This window comes from Gracilinanus agilis, chromosome 4, assembly GCF_016433145.1.
Source record: "Gracilinanus agilis isolate LMUSP501 chromosome 4, AgileGrace, whole genome shotgun sequence".
Classification (NCBI taxonomy): domain Eukaryota; kingdom Metazoa; phylum Chordata; class Mammalia; order Didelphimorphia; family Didelphidae; genus Gracilinanus; species Gracilinanus agilis.
Genome location: NC_058133.1, coordinates 459969031 through 459977771, shown reverse-complemented (window position 1 = coordinate 459977771; position 8741 = coordinate 459969031).

The window sequence follows — 8741 nt, the reverse complement described above, 5'->3', positions numbered from 1 at the left end:
GAGGGGGGGGGGGGGGGGGGATGAAGGGGAAAGTAGGGGCATAAAGTATGTAAGCAGGTTAAAAATGAATATTAATAAATGTTTTTTTTTTTAAAAAAAGAAAGCCATTTCCCATAGCAAAAGGGACACATGTAGTAAAAATGAAAGGTGGTTCAAAACTGGTAGGAACGGGAGGGAAACTAGCATTGCCTGGTTTAGTAGAGCTGTCCAACGCATCGTTTTGTTGTTTATTGAAGCTGCAGTCTTAGCTCAAGCCCTCATCACCTTATGTCTGGACAATAGTAATAACATTCTAATTGGTCTTTAATCTCAAGTCTAGTCTATCTTTTTCATAGCTGCCAAACTGATTTTCTTAAAGCATAGACTTGACTATGTCATTCTCCCCCTCAACAAACCCCAGTGGCTTATTACCCCCAGGGTCAATTATAAATTTCTCTATTTGGCATTTAAAGCTTGTCCATAATCTAGCTCTTTCCTGTCTTTCTAATCTTCTTACTCATTATTTTCCTCCATGCATTCTGTGATCTTACCATATTGTCCTACTTGCTGTAGAACTCCACCTCTCATCTTCTTGCCTTTGTACAGGTTGCCCCACATACCTGGAGTGTTCTCCTTCCTCTCTTCCACCTCTTAGAATCCCTAGCTTCCTTCAAGACTCTTTAGGGAAGTGGGAGTCTTGCCTGGTGCCCCTAATTGCTGGTGCCTTTTCCTCCCTCAGGTTGTCTCCTTCTCTGCATGTATCTAGTTCAAAGTATCCTATGTAGATGATGTCTCTACTCCATTAGAATTTGAGCTCCTCGAGGGCAAGGGCTGTTGGTTTTTTGCCTGCTTTTATGTCACCACTGCTTAACAAGGTGCCAGCCATGCAGTAAACACTTAGTAAATGCTTGCTTGATTATTAATGAGAGTGATTATTGTGGTGGTAGCAGTGATGATGACAATGATGACCAAGGACATCATGGCCAGAGGTGAGGGAGGAAGTAAACACATAGGAAATTCCAGAGGCGCCAAAGAAGAGATATAATGCCATGGAAGAACAAGAGTATGCAGCTAAGAGATGATCAAGGAAACTAGAAAGAACAGAGAAAACAAATGAGGAAATATCTTAAAGAAAGGTGAAACAGCCATGGAAATGGTATAGAGAAGACAAACATTGAAGACCCATGTTAGGGTTCAGCCTGTTTATTCTGCTGCCCCTGCAGCTTCATAGCCCTATTCTCAGGTAAATGGGGATTCAGTTCAGTCAAGCATCCTCCCAGAGAAAAGAGATTGTAACCCCAATACCTTATTTTCCCCAACTGTTTCTTAATTCCTTTTAATTCTAGAACCGTCATCATCACTCCACAGTCCAGCCAAATCCTACAGCAGGAAATCTTTGGCCAGATCCTCAGATGGGAGGGAGAGAAGTAGGAGGCTAAAAAGTAGCATGAACTCTGCAGGGAGATGCCTGAAGATGAGGAGAAGGCAAAGGGGGCCAATAGGAAGGGTGATGGAGAATGAAAGGAAGATGGAAAGAAGGATGTGCTAAGAGTGGCCTCTGGTGGGTAAAGAGCAGCAAAGCACTCCTTTGTGAAGTTAAGCTTCAGAAACAGAATTTGAGGATTGCTAGAAACCTTAGGTGGTATAATCCAAAACTTACATTTTTCATATGAAAAGACCAAGTTCTACAGAAGTGAAGTGAGTTGCCAGAAGGTATAGTTGAACTAATGTGAGGCGGATTCAAAGGAATAGAGGGAAGAAAACAAACTGCACCGCTCTGCTTTGATGCCTTTCTCCCAGATAAAACTAAATACCACTTTTGTGATAATATAACATTACTTTAGAGTCTGAAAAGTGCTTTACCTATATTATCTCATCATCTCCATGCAATAACCCAGTGAGATAGGAACCATTATTATCCCCATTTTGTAGATGAAGAAATGGAGGCTGAGATTAAGCGATTTGCCAAGGAGCTCACAGCTAGTAACTGTCTAAGGGTGGATTTGAACTCATTTTCTTGATTCTAAGTCTGATGCTATTGTTGATGCTCTTATCTTAGCACTCTATATTCTTTATGTGAGGGTGAGCTTATCTTTTTAGATAGTTTCAATTATTACATCTGTGCAGATCACTTTCAATTCAATATTTCTGTTCTCAACATCTGCCTAAAGCTAAGGGGTCTGCTTTTTCAAAGATGTCTGCTTTAGATAACTGCCTAGATGAGGAGGGGGAAAGTATTTGATAAGGGGAAGGGGCAGGGGCTTTCCTCCAGATTTAGAAGAAGCTTAGGAAAGGGTTAGGAAAGGAGAAAGGGGAGAAATGGTTTGTGCTAGACAGGAAGGAGATGGCAGAAGTGAAGAGAGGTCAGAGAGTAATTCATTATAGTGAGAGGAATCAGAGAGCCAGAGTTTGATCCAGTGTCCACTGGATTTGATAGAATAAGTAAATGGAGAGGGGCAGCTGAGTGACTCAGTAGATTGAAAGCCAGGCTTAGAAACAGGAGGTCCTGGGTTCAAATGACCTCCTGTCACTTGAACTCAGACACTTCCTAGCTGTGTGACCCTGGGCAAGCCACTTAACCCCCATTGCCTAGCCCTTACTGCTCTTCCACTTTAGAACCAATACATAGTATTGATTCTAAGTTTGGAAGGTAAGGACTTTGAAAAATAAATAAATAAACAAACAAACATAAATAAATGGGACAGGGGATTGAAGGTGACCCGGAACAGAGAAAGCAAGGAGAGTGAAGGAACCCAAGGAAGAAAGCACAGTGCATTGGGAGCACCAAGAAGAAAAACCTCCTCTCATCAGGTGATATGGGAATGTACTTTATAAAGTGCTTTGGGATCACTGGAAACAAATACATAAGGATGATTTGGAGAGGGCTGAGAAAAGTGAGACAGAGGTACTTATGAAGCCTTGATGACTTGATGCCTTTTTTTAGAAAACTGCCAGACAATTGATGTCTATGGTCAAACTTATCAAAATTCACACACCCATCCATGTATTGAATGTCTTCTCTTTTGGACAAGTCCAAGGATTGGTGATAAGCGTTTGCATATTTCAACATGTCTGGGCACATGGTCTCTTTTCTATGATCCTGTTATTAATATGCCCATTAGGTTACTTTCACAATAGAAGCAACTCAGAAGTTAATGTAAATAGGCTTACTAGTTAGGGTTACTATGAAGACAAACTATTTCCAGTCAAAGCTCTTCAATAGTTTAATGGGCTACTTGGATAGGCAGAGAGTCAGTCCCCTTTCCTCTTCAGTGTTCTTCAACCAGATGCTAGATGACCACTTAGTGGATATGTTGTAAAGGAGATGCTTTATTTTGAAGGGGACGGGACCAGATGGAGAACGCTGAGAGTCTTTTCCAAACCTAAAACTCTGGGGAAGAAATTCAAGGATGTGCCTTTTTTATGGCTGGAATTTAATTTGGTTTTAAACTTTCTTTGATATCACGTAATTAATCATTACTAGCCATAAAATCACATTTAACCTCATTTTTCTGGGTGCACAAGATAATGTAAAATGAATTATTTGAAAATTGCTGATCTTTTCCCCCATTTTTATTATTATTTTATTACCAGCAAATACCTTTATTTAATAGTTTAAATTCGTTAATTCATAAATTCATTCATTAACTTTATTGCTTCTTCAACTCATAAGGCTTTTAGAGGGTAGGAGAGGGCTCTGATAATTTTTGACCTGGTTACATCAGAAGGTTATTGTGACAGTCCAATGAGATTGAGATAATGGATATAAAAGCACTTTGAATGTTACAGCAATCTATAAATGTAAAGTCTTTATGTCTATGCCCTGAGATTGCCTGCTAACCTACACTTTCTGAATTTGAGGTAAGGGCAAGAGGCAAAGCTAGGAACAGCCGTAATGAGGTTTCTTGGAAACTCTGCCATATAAGCCTAGAAACAGTTATCAGAGATGACCCCAATAGCACTTTCTTCAGAGAATTACTTCATTTTTTTTCATTCTTGTTATCAGCAGCTCTCTACAGATCTGGAGGAGAATTCACTAATCCCCTTCATTCTCCAGGCCTGGTAAACAACAGATTCTGTCCAGCCTGATAAGGGTTAAATAGCTTGGCTGGAGGATTAGGGAGAAAAATAAAACAAAACCTTCTATTGCCTTGTTTGGGAAGCTTAACCCAAAATCCTTCCTTAGGAATGATAGGATCATTAATAAGAGGTGAATCATGATAGAATGATAGATTAGAATTGGAAGGGATACCAGAGATCATGCAGTCCAACTCTCATTTTATAGGAGAGAAATATGAAACCTAGAAAAATTAAATGACTTGTCCAAGATCATACAGATAAAGTGATGACAGAAGCCAGATCCAAACCAGAAATCAAAGTAGCAATGTAGCTTAGTGGATTTAGAGCCAGGCTTCGAGACAGGGGTCCTAGGTTCAAATCTGACCTCAGACACTTCCTAGGTGAGTGGCCCTGGACAATTCACTTAACCACTATTGCCTAGCCCTTACCAGTCTGCCTTAGAACCGATACACAGTATTGATTCTAAGGAAGAGTTTTTTAAAAAACCAAGGATGCCAAGCTTATACCCCTATCAAGCTGCCCTTCAATAAGAAACATCAAAATATATTTATTTATGGTGTCCTTTCTGTATTTAAGAGGCAATATAACCAAGTAGATAGAATTCTCACATCAAGAAGATAATGAGTTTCCAATTCTGCTTCTGACATTTAATCTTTGTTTAACACCAGATAAAGTGTAACCTTTGTGTGACACAAGCAACTCTAGAATTTATCTATGAAATTTTAGGTGGGATGTGCTCTGGTTTGATGAAAGAAGTTTCTACACTGGAAGTTCTTCACACTGACAAATTCACATGATTTTCATAAATTCCAATGCCTAGTTGAGCCGGTCGCTCATGGACCAATGAGCAGACCATCCCTGGGCTGCCCTCAATGCTTTTCCAGCTTGGTAAAGCTTTGCAGAGCTTGTGCTCTGCTGGAGAGATCAGCTCCTCCTTGGTGAGGTCTTTGTGGCATGTCCATGCAATTTTTAATAATCATTTTCTGATAGTTTCCCATCTGTAATATCACTCTCCCTCCTCCTCCCCCCAAGATGGCACGTAATATGATCTAGGTTATACATATGTTATCATACAAATAATGAAAACTGGTCACAAGCTCTTGAATAGTTCAATTCTGAGATGACAAGAAAGTTGGAAAAGATTTGGCTAGAGAAATGGGAAATAGCTCAAAAGGAAATCAGGCTAGAAAATAACAGTTTAAAAGGCAAAATTTTGCAATTGGAAAGTGAGGCTCAGAAATCAAATGAACTGATAAGCAAATTGAACACCAGAAATGACCAGATTAAAAAGGAAAACCAGTCCCTAAAGGCTAGAATTGAGCAATTAGAAGCTAATGATCTCTCAAGACAGCAAGAACAAATAAAACAAAGTCAAAAGACTGAAAAAATAGAAGGAAACATGAAATATCTCAATGAGAAAGTGACAGACCAAGAAAACCGGTCTAGAAGAGACAATTTGAAAATCATTGGTCTCCCTGAAAAAGCAGAAATTAATAGAAATTTGGACTCCATACTAAAAGAAATTATTCAGCAAAATTGCCCTGAAGTTCTACAACAAGAGGGCAATATAGACATTGAAAGGATCCATAGATCACCCTCTACACCAGACCCAGAAAAGACAACACCCAGGAATATAATAGCTAAATTCAAGAGCTTCCAAGTAAAAGAAAAAAAAATCTTACAAGAAGCCAGAAAGAGACAATTCAAATATCAAGGAGCACCAATCAGGATCACACAGGATCTGGCAGCCTCCACGCTAAAAGACCACAAGGCTTGGAATATGATATTCAGAAAGACAAGAGAGTTGGGCCTTCAACCACGGATCAACTACCCATCAAAATTGACTATATGCTTCCAGGGGAAAGTATGGGCATTCAACAAAATTGAAGATTTCCAAGTATTTGCACAGAAAAGACCAGGACTAAATGGAAAATTTGATATCCAACCACAAAAATCAAGAGAAACATGAAAAGGTAAATAAGAAATAGAGGGGAAAGAAAGAAAACTCATAATTTTTAAATTTGACTCTTTAAGGGCTTAAATAAAATCTAATTATCTAATTATCCCATGTTGAGAAATGCTATGTATAATTCTCTGTAGTGAACTCTATTCACTATTATAATATTCACTATTATAGCAACCAGAAGAATAATTCATAGGGAGAGGACAGGATACTAAATGGTCTAAGATGACATGGGGATGGGAAAGAGGGGGGTAAATAGTAGGGGACACCAAGAGAAACTTGAGAGAATAAGAAAAATAGGATATTCTATTACACACAAAGAGGGCATGGGAAGGGGAGGGGACAAATACTATTATAAGAAGGAGAGGAAGAGAGCACTAAGAGGTAATATTTAAACCTTACTCTCAGTGTAATCAACCCGGAGAGGGAAGAGTAGCTATATTATACATTGGGATATAAAACTCTATCTAACCCTACTGACAAAGTCAGAAGGGATAAACCAAGGGGAGAAGGGGAGTGGGGAGGTCAAAAAAGGGAGGAGAAAAGAAGGGGGAGGGAATTCATTAGGCCTTTAAAAATAAAAAGAGGGGAATAATAAGGGAGGGGGTCCATGCAATTTTTAATAATCATTTTCTGATAGTTTTCCATCTGTGTTATCACTCTCTCTCCTCCTCCCCCCAAGATGGCAGGTAATATGATCTAGATTATACATAAGTTATCATACAATACAGATATCCATGTTCATCATGTTATGAAAGAAGACATATCACTTATACTAGAGAAAAATTTATGAAGGAAATAAAGTGAAAAATGGTATGCTTCAATCTTCATTTGGACTCCCTCTGTTCCTTTTATAGAGGTGGATTTCCCTTTGTGTCACAAATCCCTAGGCCCTTGCTTTGCTGGTAATAGTTTGATTATTCTACACTATTGCTGTTACTGCGTACAACTTTCTCACGGTTCTTATTACTTCAAATAAGTCTTTTGAAGCATAATTTTTCACTTTTTAATTTTTCTTGTTTTTTTTTTACAACATAGATTTCACACGTATAGCTGATATCGCATTTCTTGCCTTCACAATGGGTGGGGGAGAGGTGGAGTGGGAGGAAGAAAATTCAGAACTCAAAATTTCTGTTAAATGAATGTTAAAAATACATTTTAAAATGCAACTGGAAAAATTATCATTGAGATGAATGACTAGTAAAAACCTCCAGGATATATGAATATAATGTATTATTTTGTGTAGTAAGAATGAATGAATAAGAGGAATTCAGAAAAACATTGGAAAATTTGTATCAACTGACCTAGGATAAGATAAGCCAAACCAAGAAAACAATATACTAAATGACTACAATAATGTAAACTAAATGATCACTAAAAGAGAGATGAACCCTAGGCAACAACAACAACAAAAAATAGTGAAAGTCTTGGAGAAGAGATGATTAAATATACCTCTTCTGTTTTAGCAGAGCACTGGAGGACTTTGAAAAAATAAATATAAGGAGGTTTGAGGCAAGTATAAATGAGGTATCAATAAAGTATCAATAGGGTATCAAACTGGGTTCTTAACTGGTGGAGATGGGCCAAATCACCAGATCTGGGAAAGGATGTTCAAGGAGAGGCTGTTAGGTGACATAACATGGTTTATTTAACAAACAGGAACAGGTAGGGAAGGGAGTGAGATTAACTAACTTAAACAAAACTTGGATTCCCTCCCTCCAAGGTCCAACAGGGATTTTCTACACTGACCACACTAAAATCCCCCAGGTGCCTAACTCACACCTAATCAGAGTTCCTATGAAGATATTTAAATAAAGGAAAACTGGAAAGTGAACAGGTCCAGCTAAACAGATTGGGTTCTCATGTCTGTGTCCTCAAACAGGGTCCTCCAGGAATCCAGTTGGTAACAGCCAGTAAATCCAATTTGGAGAGGGAGTAAGGATTTTGACACACCTGTCCACCAGTAAGTGTCTCACCTATCACTCAACCAAACTCCAGCCAAAGATTCTTGATGGTTGTTGATTTCACCAAGCCAGGATACACAGAGAAAAATCAGATAGCCCTATCCAAGGGAAAGTCCAGGGAGTAAGTGACACTTAGCCAGCCACTCTCCCAAAGTTCTGGAACCTTTTTTCCTGCTTTCTGCCTGTCAGTCACCCTCACTTGCTAATTTCTTAATTTCCTTATAACAACTACCAGAATAGAATATTTCATGTACATATGTATATACATGTACATATTTATATACACACATCACCATCACCAAGTATGACCTCTGTACAAGGTGTATTTTGCTGACATATTATGCTTTGTCTCAATGACTGCCCAACACCTCACAAATTTGGGCTGGCCAATTAGGAAGAAATCTTTGGTTCCAAGGCAGAAATATGGTAAGGGCTAGGCAATGCGGGCTAAGTGATTTGCTCAGAGTCACACAGCTAGAAAGTGTCTGAGGCCAGATTTGAACCCAGGATCTCCCATCCCTAGACCTGGCTCTATCCATCTGAGGCAGCCTGACTTTATCTCAAACAAGTCATTCTTGCTCATTTCCTATTTTGGCAGAGTTTCTTACAATGGCTGATTAGCAAACACTAGAGCTCTATTTTTTCAATTTCAAAAACATTTGATAAAATCTCTCATGTAATTCTTGTGGAGAAGAAAGAGAATTCTAGATTAGATAATAATACAATTAGATGAGTTGTATTATTCATCTAGGTGA